At 42.7% G+C, this 15,887-nt stretch overlaps 1 protein-coding gene across 4 annotated transcripts in view; it reads right to left on the bottom strand.

The window, feature by feature from the left end:
- LOC141049432 (dynein axonemal heavy chain 11-like) overlaps positions 1 to 15,887 on the bottom strand; it is a 164,519-nt gene that overhangs the window by 15,367 nt on the left and 133,265 nt on the right. The gene's annotated exons all lie outside the window — the stretch shown is intronic.

Genomic DNA, 15,887 nt, shown 5'->3' on the forward strand with positions numbered 1-15,887 from the left:
GAGAAATGGAGCTGCGAGATCAGCGATGGACAGCGGGGGAGCCGGTCGGAGGTAAGTATCACACATAGCGATATCGCTGCTGCGTCACCAAATCGGTGATGCTTTAGCGATATCGCTATGTGTAAAACCCCCTTAAGTCTACAGGTTCTGTGAAACAGGCGTACAGACCAATAGACTTACTACTGAACATGTACACCACTCCGAGCAGAGAGTTCATGCAGGAACTGCTCTCTTGAGTGCGTCATTTTGACCAATCGGTGGGGTTCTCAAGACCCAGGCCACTACTTATCGGCAGCACATAGACATTATAACATATACAAAATTGTATTAAATGATAGGTATCTTTTAATAATAAAGCAATAAATATACAGTTTTTGCCCAAATTTTATATATGAAGAAATGACACCTTAGGCTGGTTTCACACTTGTGTTTTTTTGCGCTGTGTTTTTGCGCATACGTGCGCATGCGTTTTTTTTCCCTATATTTAACATGGGTGCGCATTGATATGCGTTTGCGTTTTTCGTGCGCTGCTTTTTTTCTGTGTGCGTCCATAATTTCCAGACGCTACATATTGCATTTTTTGGTCCACCCAACCGCTTTAAAAAAACGCATGCGCACGTATACGCACGTTTTGCGCAAAAAATTAACAGAGTCTACGGGTGCGCATTGGCATGCGCACGTATGCGCTTTTTTTGTGCATGCGGTTTTTATCTCAAGATTATCTAGACACATGATAAAACCCACCCCCCCTCCAAAAAAAAAACATGTCTATATAAAAGTAGGTGTCTGCCAGAACTGTACCACAACTATAGAAACAGCCTGGAGAGCAGACAGACTGCAAAAGAAGACGCCATTTTCAATTCCAGCTTCAGCGGCAAGAATGTGAGTATTATTACATCTAATGTATGCCTGTCCTTTTAAATTGTATATGTACTAATGCTTTGTATTATTTTTTCATGCAGTATGTCTTCAGAATCTGAATATTCACCATCCCGGCAGGAACTGGCGCAAGCAGACCGTGAGGTGATTATTTTCGTGCATTTGGTAAGTATATCTGATGCTTCTCAAAATATCTAACTTTTTTTTTTTTTCAGACATCGTCATCTTCAGCGGACGCGACTAGTGAGGGCGAACAGCATGAGCAGCCAAGCCAAGTCCCGGTGGTGATACAGAATGTAAGTAGCAAATGATTTGTAATGTCCTTTATTTTTTATCTTTTATCTTACCTCTTTTCTGGATTTTTTTTTAACTTTTTAGTCACACAAAATTCAAATATTATAATGAATGTTTTTTCTCTAGGTTCCACAACGGGATGAAGACGTCTACCTGGATAATGAGCACCTTATCCGCCTGGTCCAGGAGCGTGCCCCGTTGTGGGACAGCCGTGACCAGCTGTACAAGGACAATGCGGTGACCCAGCGGCTATGGAATGAGGTGGCCGCAGCATTGATGGATGGCTGGGACAGCGCCCCTGCAACCTCCAAAAAGGCGTTTAGTAAGTATTTCCCTGCTCTGTTATGCCGCAGTGACTATTGTCCTTGATGGCACTGTTGGGTTTCCTGCTAGATATATTCTAGCAGGAAACCCAACAGTGTCATCTGGCTCAAAAGTGACTGCTTTGGGTATTGTATTGCTGTATTGTACCGCATTGACTCTTGTTCGTGATGGCACTGTTGGGTTTCCTGCTAGATATATTCTAGCAGGAAACCCAACAGTGTCATCTGGCTCAAAAGTGACTGCTTTGGGTATTGTATTGCTGTATTGTATTGCTGTATTGTACCGCATTGACTCTTGTTTGTGATGGCACTGTTGGGTTTAATGATGGCATATATCGTGCATCATACACAATTGTTAAATGTTGTTTCTTTGTTTTTCCAACAGTGAACAAAGTCCGAACACGTTGGAGCTCGATCAAGGACCGCTTCAACGCTGATGTTCGTGCTGAGGGGCAGGGTCGCAGTGGTTCAGCAACAAAGACCAGAACAAAATACCGGTACTATCAAGCTTTGCAGTTCCTAAGACCGGTCCTTGCCACCAGAGCGTAAGTATTATAATTTTTTGGTTTTTATTTTTATTAATCTGTGTTTTTCTATTCCACAGGTGATGCTTCTTGTAAATGCATGATAGTAATGTTTTTCTTTTCTTCCACAGCACCTGGAGCAGCACCCTGCAACCTGCCCCTGGAGCGGTCCTTCAACGGACGACCTTGGACCCGTCTCAGCCATCCGACAGCCAGGAAGCACCTTGCACGTCTGCAACACTGACAGCTGCTGACCAGGAAGCTGGTCAATCAGGTGTTTCCCTGTCCCAGGTCTCTGCCACTGGTTATGCGGGCACTACCAGCCAGCGGCAGAGGGCCTTGGACAGGAATGTCTTGCCCGAGTTTATGCACTTGAGCGAGGCCTTTAATGCCAGCCTCAAGTCGCTGTCAGACAGAGTGGAAAGCGGTTTTTCACTCATGGAACGTGGTTTTAACCACATGGAACACCGCTTCCACTCTGTCGAACAGCGCCTTGACCGTCTGGAGGCCGACCTCAACAGACCAGCGCACCATTTTTTTTAGTAAAATTGAAAAGGGCATGGCGGAACACATTAGTCCTGAGCAACAGCTGAGTGTGCTGCAGGCCTGCAACAATGCTTTCTTGTTGGCTGTGCAGCAGACTCGGTACGGGCAGCAGTCAGTGGTGTCATTTCCAACTGTGCCACCATTGACTCGCTTCACCTCACTACCGACTTGTGCTGCATACCACTGCACGGACACCTCTATTCAAAGCCAGGACACCCACCGTTACACCACCACAAGTCTGAGTGCTGCTGGTCACTTAACCGACACCACCATGGCAAGCGCTGCTCCTGTCTGGAGCACCACCACCACCCCCTTGCATGCTTGGAGCACAGCCACCGTAACCACTCCTCAAACGTGGAACAGCCCTGCCGCCAACACTATAACATGTACTAGCCCTGCCACCACCACTCCGCAAATCTGGACCATCACTGCCACCACCAGTCCTCCTGCAAGGATGATCACTGCCACCGCCAACACAGAGCATCAGAAGCAGCCACAGCAGCAGCCACAGCAGCAGATGGGGGACCCACATTTCTTATTTGCCCCAAGTTCCAGGCGGGGCCAACAATCAAGGCGGGCATTGGGCCCAAGGAGGTCCAGGCAGGCCAGTTTAAGGAGACAAACACAGTTAGGACCACTGTCGCTGAACCTCTGTTCTCTCCTCCTAGTGTGTCTAGCTCCATTCCCATCATTGGCCTCCCCCCACAAGTTTTGTTGTCCCTTCCCCTAGAATACCTTCATCCACTATAAGCTGTTCATCGTCACTGCACACCCCCAACTTGCAACCATCTGCCACCAAACGCAGAAAAAAATAAAGTTTTTTTTATAATTTTTTTGGTGAAAAATAAATTTAAATTTCTGGTTTACCATAGCAAAGTTTGATTAATATTTTTTGTGCCACCTACACACACTGCACCGTACACACAATGCACCTTAAACTTTGCAAGGTGTCATAAAAAGTGTTTTGAGGATGGGCTGTTTTTACCATCATTTCACTTATTGTGATACTAGGCCAGGGGGATTATAGATATACCTTGTAATTAACAACATACTCTTACTAAGTGTGTGTTGAATCAACTTGATGGGTAAAATACACGTCATATGGCCAATACCCAGGCCTAGTATCATAACTATTTATCAATCATGGGCAGGTGAATACACATGATGTTTAACCTGCAGCATTGCTTACGTACCAATATATTTCACGCAGACTAGCGATGCTGCAGTTTAACTCGTATGTGTATTTACCTGCCCAGGTGTGAGAACATCATGAATTCATAGGTATACATGGGAAGTTGTTTATTTTATTGGAGTGTAAAAAGACAGTGCACTCGGTACAGGTTTTTTATTAACATACACACGAAAACATTTTTACACCATTTCATCTTGCCAGTGCACCCGTCCTACATCAAAGATAAAGTAGGCCGCAAATTGGTCCCTCATTTGGCCAACTTCAATGGATAACCTGAGAGGGTGCTGAGTGAATTCAGGCAATGGGTTAGGACCAGCATCATCGAGTTTAAAGGTCGGGTGCTCTTTAGCCATCACAAAATTATGTAGAACCACACACGCCTTCACCACCTCATCCACTGTTTCAAGTTTAAGATTAATGGCTGTGCCGAGAATTCGCCATCTGGAGACAAGAATCCCAAAAGCACACTCTACAGTTCTTCTGGCCCTGGTCAGCCTGTAATAAGATTTTTTTGGTGTGGTCCAAGTCACGGCTGGAGTAGGGTTTCAGCAGGTTTGGGCACATTTGGAAAGCCTCATCCCCAACCATTACAAAGGGCAGTGGCGGAGCTTCGGTGTGGGGAAGAGGCAGTGGCATAGGGAAATTAAATTGGTTGCCGTACAACCTCCGGCCCATGTCTGAGTTTTTAAAAGCCTGGGAGTCATTACCACGGCCAAATGCTCCAATGTCCACTGCTACAAACATTCATCCGGCATCTGCAATGGCCATGAGTACTGTTGAAAAGTACTTTTTGTAATTATAGTACTCCGATCCAGTTCTTTTGGGTTTGATGATCCGTATGTGTTTACCATCAACAGCTCCCAAACAGTTGGGGAAATTGCAGACTGTTCAGAATTTGTCAGCAATTTCCATCTACTTTTCAGCAGTGGGCAGGGGCATAAATTCTGGACAAAGAACGTTCCAGAGAGCCCGGCAGGTGTCCGCAACAATTCCAGACAAGGTGGAGATTCCAATACGGTACTGGAAGTGTAGTGAAGATAGGGTCTCTCCAGTCACCAGGAATCTGCGAAACAGAGAAAGAAGTAAAATTAATATTTCTGCATATATTTTTTTAACACAATAAAATAAAAAATTAGTACATTCACGAAAAATAATTAGGCCAGGTTTTGAATAGTACATGTCAACAAAAAAAAAGCAGACACACCCCCTTGGTTTTTAAATATTACGTACCGTAATGTCACCAGGAGCCGTTCCTCAGGAGGAATCGCATGACGGAGCCGTGTGTCCTGTCTCCGGATGGATTCTTAGACACGAGCAAGCAAATCCCTGAAGCTTTATTGGGACATCTGGATATAATCTGTAATTTATCCGGGTTTGCCTGTAGCTCGCTGTAGAGGGTGTGGTACGCCCCACGGCTATCCCGGAGTTCAACAATCGGATGTATCCACAAATGCCGCCGCCGTCTTCGCTGTCTCTCTCTTCCTTTGTTCATGGCAAGCAACTGCATATGCCCTAGCCATCGCGATGTCCAAATCCAAGTTGAAGTGAAAACTCTTCCAGCGCAGATCCAGGTTGACACAAGAAAAATCAAGCAAATGTGAAGAATACGGCTGTAGACAGGGTCTATATATTACCATACCACACTGCCACTGATGTCCCATTGGTGGTGTGTGTTGCAAGATTGTTATCTAGATTTTTTTTTTTTGGTGAAGACAAAACAATGTGCAAAAAACGCAAACGCATACAAACGCTGCGGTTTTTTTGCTTCCTGCACACGAAAATGCTGCAAAAAAACGCCGCGGTCGTATGTGCAAAAACGCAACGCAAATGTGAAAGTAGCCTAGATACTGTAATTACTGCATCAACAATGACAGATAAATAGTCAGAATACCGAAGATTTCTTATGTTAGGATGTTAGGAGAAGTTGACTTTTCTTGATATAAAGAAAAATAGCATCTTATCTTTGAAAATCAATGACTCGTTATATATTGCCTGCTGATGACCTCTGCAGCGATGTCAGGAGGAGAGCACTTGTTAATGGAATATAAATGTCACAATGTTGTGTACGGTAAAAGACTTTAAAGGGTTCCAAGAAATAGAGATGATGCTGGAAGAAATGGTGTCAGTCAGCAACTTGACAAGAATATGGCGAGATATTACAATGGGTTCTAAGATGCATGAAAAGTTAGTGTTTTAAACCTCTAATTTAAAGCAACGTGTAGTAGGACATTTTGCTGTGTAGCAAATGTGACCTACTACACTTAGATGCAGCCGTTTCAGGCTGGAGGAGGCTGAATTTAGTGTTCTTCACTGGGATGTCTAACGGAATGATCAGAAAAATGAGGATAGACATTTAATAAGGAAATCGGATCTGAGGATTGCCAAGGTGAAACATGGACACGACAAGCATTCCTCTATCACCTTTCGATTAGGTTCATAGTTGTTGTTTTTTTAGGATTTTGTAGAGGATCAGCTTCAGCTACTCTTGGAATACTTTTCTTATTCAATTCAATAAAATAAAACAATAGTGAAGCGCGAATGTGCTTGGATAAGGTGTTATCAGAACATCCGTTATCCGTGTATTTGTATACGGACTGACACATGCTGTCTCTGTCTAGTTTTGACTGTAATCAAACAGCAGATATACAAAACTGTTTGAAAAATGGACACGACTCTAAGGTGTAGGTCTGGAAAAACGGACAAGCGCCTCGTTTTTTTTTTTCCAGAGTCACACACAGGTAGCTTCTATTTGTCCGTGATACCAGCCGGAATACACGGTAGTGTGTGAGGAGCGTACACCGCTGTACGGTGTGTGTATGTAAAATTGTCAAGCTCCGTGTATTTGTATATGGACTGACACACGCTGTCTCTGTCTAGTTTTGACTGTAATCAAACAGTTAGATTAGATGCTCGGGTTCTAACCGAGTGTCTTCATTGTGCTCGAAAAAAATATATTCGAGTTCCAGCAGCTACAAGTCTCGTGGCTGTTAGACACAATACATAGATGGATTTCCTGTTTGTTAGGCAATCCCTGAAGATGTTGCAGCTAACAGCCACAAAACATGCAGGCGTGGAGCCTCGAACATATAATTCGAGCACGCCGAAGTCACTCGGTTAGCACGCAAGATTATCGGATAACTCCTTATCCCAGCACGTTCACCCATTACTAAAAACCAACCTCAGGGTATTTGCACACAATGTTTTTAAGGAGTATTGTTGTTAGGAAATCGTCCTGAACAACTGCTTCATTAACTCCTAGGAAAACTTAGTTCATTGTTATGCAAAATCCACTTTGCTGTTCAAATTACAAGGTTTATTTAGCTCTTTTTTCCAACGAGGATTTGAAAACTTCACCGTAGAAAAAACTTAAGCCACTTTTTTTTATATATATAACATAGATTTCCAAATTTTACACTATCAAGTGAAAAGGCTGCCAATCACCATATGTAAGAAAATGCTTAAAAAGCATGCTCAAAATGTCTTCAGAAAAAAAACTTCTTAAAGGCACAAAAAATAGGGAATGGATTCCTCTTGAGAAAGTTTTTTCCACACCCCAAAAAGTCAATGTGAACTTAGCCTAAAGAGGTATTCACATCTTGTAGTGTTATTTCATATCACTAGTATACGCCACCACAACCTTACTATCAGCGGGAGCGGCCTCACTGATCCTGAGAACCAAAAAACCAAGATCTGTTTAGCATTTCACTTGAACACCACCTGCCACCCGATGTGCATGCCACTAAAGCGTATCTCCGGCTGCAGTCTCTTCATTCTAAGGATCAGTAGGGGTCCCAGCAATCAGATACCTTCTTATAAGGGCCCCGTCACACATAGCGATCTCGCTAGCGAGATCACTGCTGAGTCACAAGTTTTGTGACACAACAGCGATCTCACCAGCGAGATCGCTGTGTGTGACAGCGATCAGCGACCGGCCCCCCTGCCAGTATCGCTGATTGCTGTAGGAAAGCCCTGGACTAATTTTTGGTCGCTGGTCTCCCGCTGGCCAGCACGCATCGCTGCGTGTGACAGGCGGGAGACCAGCGATCTGCTGGTAACTAACGTACACATCGGGTATCCAAGGGACGTGCGTCCCTTAGATACCCGATGTGTACCTTAGTTACCAGCGCGCTGATGCAGATATCCCTGAACCCCAGAGAAATAGTGTCGCTGTGTGGAGCTGACATTCACCGCCTGTTCAACCGGTGCGTTCCCATTCGCCGGTGGATGGTGTCAAAGCCCTGGGGAGCAGTCTCCTTCACAGAAGAAGCCTACAGCCGCGATTAGTGCTTCGGAATCAGCACACCAGGTGCAGATCCTGAACGAACTCAAGTGGATAAGTCTACGCGACCCTGGAGGAGAGAGAAATACTGAGGAACGCTTTTGCCCCTCCCCCTTCTTTGTTTTCTGTCACTGGAGAGTGTCGCCATTTTAACAGGCTACAGACAGAAGCTTTGTGGCGGCAACAGGAGCATTAACTGTTAGAGCAGCAAGGTATTTACTTTTCCTTTCCTGGTAACTAACGTACACATCGGGTATCTAAGGGATGCACGTCCCTAAGGTTACTTTCACACTAGCGTCGTGCGACGCACGTCGCAATGCGTCGTTTTTAAGAAAAAACGCATCCTGCAAAGTTACCCTCAGGATGCGTTTTTTTTCCATAGACTAACATTAGCAACACATTGCGACGCATTGCCACACATCGCATCCGTTGTGCGACGGATGCGTCGTGTTTTGGCGGCCGCGACGCACAAAAAAATGTTACATGTAACGTTATTTGTGCGTCGTCTCCGCCATTTTCGACCACGCATGCGCCGCTGAAACTCCGCCCCCTCCTCCCCAGACATGACAATGGGGCAGCGAATGCGATGAAAAACTGCATCCGCTGCCCCCGTTGTGCACGCCTTTCACAGCGTGCGACGGTACGTCGCCCCGACGCAGGGCGACGGCCGTCGCATGACGCTAATGTGAAAGTAGCCTTAGATACCGGGTGTATGTTAGTTACCAGCTCCCTGCATCAGCGCACTGACGAACACAGCGACGCCGCGCGCTCGGAGTCGCTGTGCTGATCGCTGGGGAACAGAGTTTGACAGCTCACCAGTGATCACATAGCGACTCACCAGCGATCCTGACACATTGATATCGTTGTTAGGATCGCTGGTGAGTCGCTATGTGTGACTTCAGCTTAAGACCACGATGGCATATCGCTATGGTGGAAAAACCGATATTGCAGCATTGTTATCTTTCACCCCCTGCCTTTGTTGACTTTTACATAAAACTCATGTCTCTGTATAGTTCATATCTAGAATACTAGTCAATCACAGGTAAATGTGCAAATAACCTCTCATAAAGCAGATCTGGCCGAGGCATTTACAAGCTGTGTTGATTCTGTAAGACAATGTAGCTCTATTCCGCCATATAAACTTCAAAGCTTTAGAAATAAAAGTCTTATTGTTCCGGGTGGTGTTAAGAACAGGTCACAAGAGTACAAAGTCTTCCATGTTTATGATAAGATCATTTGCGTAGGCTTTGATTTCTCAAATGTGCTGAATAATGTACCGTAACAAGGTTCAGACATTGCTGCTGTTCTTCAGACCATTTTTCAGGTGACCTCACTAAGTCTCCACCTACGGTACATATGCGATTAAAGGCCACTTTATTAATGACACATGTAGTATCACGTTTGCAGCTTCCATGTATGAAAATTAGGCATATGATGAATCTCCCATTAGGGTTGGAAAAATAAGAGATTTAAGTGACTTAAGCTAGGCCAATATTTCAAAACTGCCATCTTAGCGGGACTTTTTCCTGCAAAGGTGTAGAGGAAAAACACAGAAATACCTGCACTTACAGCCTCCGCTGCTATCAATGAGGTTGTCTAAGGAATGTTCTGCCGCGCTGAATGCACCTGGAGAAATCATCAAGATCCGCTGCTGGCAGCTCCCTTTGCACTTGCCGAACAATAACAACCCAGTTGTGCTCAATGGGAGACCAGTCTGGAGATGCTGAAGTGCTATCCTCTTTATATACAGATAAGACCCTATTTATTTCGCTTTTTGTTTTTTTCCCCTTCAGTTTTTCTCATAACTTGTCTTAATTCCAGGTACACTAACAGCTCCACATTCCATTGATTTGGTGATGGAACGAGTGGTACGGTCATTTCTCCAAAGTGTCCCAGAAGCTTTGAACATGACAAAACAGGCTGCATGTTACTCATGCTACTGTCAGCAGCCTGGGTAGATTAAACCTTTTACCGTCCATGACCAGCAGCATCTCTGGACTTGTCTTTCATCGCACGCGATTAATCGTTAATAGAAAAGGGAGCTTCCAGCAACGGATCTTGATGACTTTTGTCTCCAATTGCATTCAGAGCAGCAGAAAATTGCTGAAATAACCATTAATAACGTCACTGATAGCCAAAAAGGTGTGTAAGTGTGTGTATTAGCGTGTTCTGTGCTCATACTTGATACTGAATAAATCGAGATGCTTGGAAAATGTTTCCTTTTTTATTATTTGCATTTCATTAACATGTCTATCTATCCTGTGATTTCCATAATTCCAGTACCTTTTCTCTAGGTGATGTAATTTTGATGTTGAGGACTGTATTTATGGCAAGTAACGGATTCTGTTTAATCCTATAGTGCAGACATGGACAAAGTGTGGCCTGCAGGCTACATCCAGCCCTCGGGCTGTTCCAGAGCAGTCCATCCACTGCCGCCTGCTGTCACCGCTATCCACATCCTCAGGATGCAGACAGTGGTGAATACTTTGGTGGAGGGGGGGGGCGCTGGCCCTTTCTTCCACCAATCAGTGTTTGAGACAGCTGATGCAATGATGTAATTTTATCGCGTCAGCTGCGCACTGCCGAGAGTCCAAAAAGGGGGGGCTCATACTATATATAAGAGGCCCTTACGGTATATCCAGGGAGGTGTGTGTTGGATCATACGTTATATAGAAGGGCTGTGTGCGGGCTCATATTGTATACAAGGGGATGTCAGCATACTTAATTCTGCTCAATATTAAGTGATACAATTAACGTTAGTATAGAATAATTATAATCAATATATTAATATTGAGCAGAATTCATTTCAGCCTTTTGGTTCGGCCCTCCACAACAGTCACAGTTTCTCATATGGTCCCTTGGTAAAATTAATTGCCCATCCCTCCTATAGAGCTGTGATGAGAAGCCTTGCTGTCCACATGGGCCAATTTTTTTGCTGAACAAATTTAATATCTTTTGTAATCTATGCCACAACCCAACTGCTGCAGTTCTGAAGATAAAAGGAAGCCCAAAGTGCCAATAGATATATAGCCAGTCCATTCAATGTATACACACACACCAAATAAAATGCTAGAAAAAATACAGAAGGAAGATCCTTCATCTTACCCTGTCTGATTGCCATAAAACATTTTTCTTCTTATACGCTCTTAATATATTCTCAGCATGTTCACATGTGATAGGTACTGTATATACACACATGCAGGGCTATCACCACAAATTTCAGGGCCCCATACTGTCAACATTTTTTGGCCCCCTTGAGACTCTGCCTAGGCTCCACCTGAGCTCCACCTCCACCCCACGAACCTTCCACAGTCCCACCACCCACTTCACTTCTGCACCACTTCCTGATCAATCATACATTAACAGTTCCCATCGAACACCATATCACATACATAACCATCAGCCTTTGTCTTGGCTGAAAGATTTTTTAAGCCACCACCACCACAACAAGGTAGACTCTGTTGGCTGGGCTCTAATCCACTCTAACCTATTAAACATTTCTTAAAATATCCAATACCCTTTTTAGGTATATTTTTATGTATTTTTATTTAAGGGAATGAATCACATACATTTTTTAAAATAGCCAACAATACCACATACAAGGGACAAATACCGTCACACCATGGCTGGACCACATTTGACATCAAATAGTGACCAAATAATACGATGTACAAAGATGAAATACCGCCATGCCATGACCAGACCACATACTAACACCACAGAGTGACTGAATAATACCACATACAAGGAACAAATACCGCCACACCATGACCAGACCACATATTATCATTATATAGTGACCGAATAATACCACATACATGAAACATATACCATCACACCGTGACCAGAACACATAGTGACCGAAAACTAGAATAATGATCATTAATAACAAAAAACACAATACTAATATTACCATTACACACAGGAGCTCTGTACATAGTATAGAGTGTATAGTGTAAGTGTACAGGTAATACAGTGATCACCGATGACATACACAGGAGCTCTGTATATCGTGTCAGTGTACAGGTAATACAGTGATCACCGGTGACATTATATACAGGCGCTCTGTATATAGTGTCAGTGTACAGGTAATACAGTGATCATCACCAGTGACATTATACACAGGAGCTCTACATAAAGTGTCAGTGTACAGGTAATACAGTGATCACTGGTGACATTATACACAGGAGCTCTGTATATAGTGTCAGAGTACAGGTAATACAGTGATCATCAGTTACATTATACACAGGAGCTCTGTATATAGTATTAAATATATAGTGTAAGTGTACAGATAACACACTGACTCATCTGTGACATCTGTAGTTGAAGTCCTTCATTTTCCCTTTTCCTCTTTATCCAGTGCAGACTGCTATCACTTCTTCCTGCCAGGACTCGTCTCTGCAGAAAATAACACAGACATCTATAGCTGATCACTTTTAGAGCACATTCCCCACTTTTTCCCGAACTTCTACACTATGCAGCTGAATACAGACGTGCACCCACCATTAATATATAATTAGTTATTATGCAACCCACCATTTCAAATATAAATTGTAATCCACCATTACACCCCCTCGAACTATAAATAGCCACTTTTCCCACCCAAAAAATATAAATTAATTAGCACCTGTACTCTTTGCCCCTATTACTAGTGGCACTCCTGCATCCTCAACTCACCCAAACTTTACCTCCTGCTCCCTTGATTCATTATATTTAGATGCTCCCCTCTGCCCCAATTCATTGTCATGTCCTCTCTCTCTTATTTTGTCATCATTTGTTGTCCCTCACCCTCAATTCATTATCATTTGCTCTCCCCATAAATCTCAATTCATTATTATTTGCTGTACCCCACCCTCAATTCATCATCACTTACCCTCCCTCGCCCTCAATTCATTATTATTAGCTCTCCCCACCCCCACCTTCAGTTCATCATTTGCTGTCCCCTGTCCTCAATTCATCATTCAATATCCCCTGTCCTCCATCCTCAATTTATCATTTGCTATCCCCTACTCCCAATTCACCAATTCATCAATATTTGTGCTCCTCAACATCATAATTCACTGTCCCCAGTCTCACACCCTCAATTCATCATTATTTGCTCTCCCAAGACCATTGAATTCATTTTATTAAAAGAAAAAAATATATACGTTTTTCATACTTAGTACCTTTCATACGATCCCCTACAGCTCCACTTCTAGTCTGGTATCTTGGTGAGTGGTGCGCTTACATGCCGGTGCATATATGATGAGGTAATCGCTTACGCGATGTCACCAGCTTGTCACAGCAGAAGAGGGACTCACTTGGAGCCGCAGAGCCATGGGGCTCCAAGACAGCTTCTTGTGCCGCCGATGATGGCGCTCTGGCACAGGATACTTTATTATTCCCTGGGGCCAGGTGAGAAGAAGCATAAGAGAGAGGGGCCCAGACTTAGTTCCGGGCCCCTCTCTTTACTTCTGTTCACCGGGCCCCATACACTAGTAAGGGCAGTAATTCCCTGATGGCGGCCCTGCACACATGTAGATTTATTTCTATTGAAGCTTTTCACACAAGTCAAAGACAGACAAAGAAGTGCAATAAAATCAAACTAGTTTCACAACCTGGTTAGAATTAAATGCATAATATGTATCTTGTGTCTGCATTTTTACTCATTAATCCTATAAAGGAATCAGTGGATTCTGTGTAAAACGTAAGAACTATTTTTAGATAAAAACGTTAAAAAATCTCATTATATGAGCGTATGTTGAATAAGAATTTTGTCTTCCCTTCTCCATTGGCTTGACTTTTTTGTCCTCTTTCTCCCTTGAAGGATGATTTGACAGGTACCTGTTCATGTTAGTTAACCCGCTATGTAAATGGATTTATGTTGATTTTATTATGGAGGAGAACCACACTGAACAACTATACAGTATATAAAAACATGTAATTTGTGAGCGCATACAGCCTTCCCAGTGAGTTAGAACAACAAATTGGCACTTTTACATTTTTTTTGGTCTATAGTTACATTTTCATTTCCACAAGAATTTGTTTTAAATCAGTATAATTTTCCACACAATTACAGTACAGATAATCTTTAGTGTATTTTAGATGGATCCATTTTAAGATATGGAATTCAATGAATCGCTTTTGAAAATATTGTCTAAAACCAGAGTGCAGACAATGGGAAAGCAAGATAAAGTCTAACGTCATTATGTGCAATAGAAATAGTGCTCATTTAAAATCAATTTCAATAAAACATTAAGGACTGAACTCTAAGTGGATGAAAAGAGGGAAAAGCCAGCAAACAAATTGTCGATAATGCTTTCTCCCCCCGGCATTGTAGCGTATAAAGAAAAAAAATATACTCATTTTACCCGACTTCTGTATTTGTGATACTATCCTACCAGTCAAGTAGAGAGAAAAATTATCCAGATTTTCCATTACACGCAGCCTCTTTGGTTCTTTAGATGCCACTTCTGCTTTAATAACATCACTTTGTTATGACTACATAAAAATGTAAAATTTCCTGTAGTCGTCTTGTTCAGTTCTAAAAGCAAATCCATAGATATCAATATTTTTGCTATTAGAGGATAGAGCTTATTATGCTGGAGAGCACAAACTATTCGACAGCTTTGATGACGGGTTGTGAATTGCATGGTTCTCAGATTGTGAAAGATGAAATTACATAATATGCATAACAGTACAAAAAAACAATATATTTGAATGCAGGGCTTCTGTAGCTCAACTATTTAACAGTAGAGTATTTTTGAGCTGTTTCAGCTACCCATACATTTTGGGTTCAGTGTGTCAAATGTAGTTAACACAATGTTGTTTGAGGATTTTTTTTTTCAAGTGGATCCATACCAAAATCCTCCTTAAAAACACTTGGAAAAAACTTGTCCTACTCATCTTTATGGGAAATCCATTGTTGTTCATATCAGGTGTTTTTTTTGGAGTTTTTTTTTTCATGAATAAGGTTTGGAACAAACATGTTACTTCTTTGAAGCTGATCCTACTGGAAGCCATTCCAATTTTTTATTTTTTTAGCAGCTTTTGGCTCAATCTTGAGGCATGGCGACTTGATGGATGGATGATCTGTAGAAAGATCGATCTTGCTCAAGCCTAGATAGGTCCAACAGGATCTTCTCCGCCATTATCTTGATTGTATCAAGCCATCAGGTTGTGGGTCTTCCTCTTCGCCTTGTTCCTTCTATTCCTTCTCCAGTGGTTGCTCTCTTCAAACGATGTGTCCAAAGTAGGCAATTTGTAGCTTGGTGATCCTTTCTTTGAGTGACGTGTTTGGCTTGATTTGTTCCAAAATTGATTTGGAAGAAATTAGGCACTGTCAAATTAAAAGGCTGCAAACAACACTTAAGGAAAAAAAACCTTCCAAAACCTCTTTAGGTAGAAAAAAACCTCTTGAAAAACTCATTATTTTTGAATATCTCAAGAAATTTATGTGAACATAGTCTTACATGCCAATGATCTATGTGACTGGCTGAGCATGTACTATATGGGTTGAGTGAGATGTTCTTTGTCCATGGCTCGCCACTTTGGTTCTTGAACGGGAGACCACAATTTGTGATTTCCATATCTTTAAAAGTAAGATGGCCAATCTGGTCTGGACAAGAGCACAGTGATGCAGAATGGTCACCACTGGGAGCCAAGCCTGTTTTTAGGGCCCTAAAAAGCAAGATCACGACTTATAGCTTTCACCAATGTTTCTTCACAGTGGAAGTGTTTGTATACCGACCTCTTAGAGAAAGGTGTCTATTTTAATCTCAGCAGAGGAATCAACATTCAGCTTACTGTTAATACATTTAAAAAACTATGCTACGCGGTATTGATCAGGTAAAGCTACAGTCAGCGAGTGG

This window comes from Dendrobates tinctorius, unplaced genomic scaffold (genome assembly GCF_039654945.1).
Source record: "Dendrobates tinctorius isolate UK_male_01 unplaced genomic scaffold, ASM3965494v1 ptg000143l, whole genome shotgun sequence".
Lineage (NCBI taxonomy): Eukaryota > Metazoa > Chordata > Amphibia > Anura > Dendrobatidae > Dendrobates > Dendrobates tinctorius.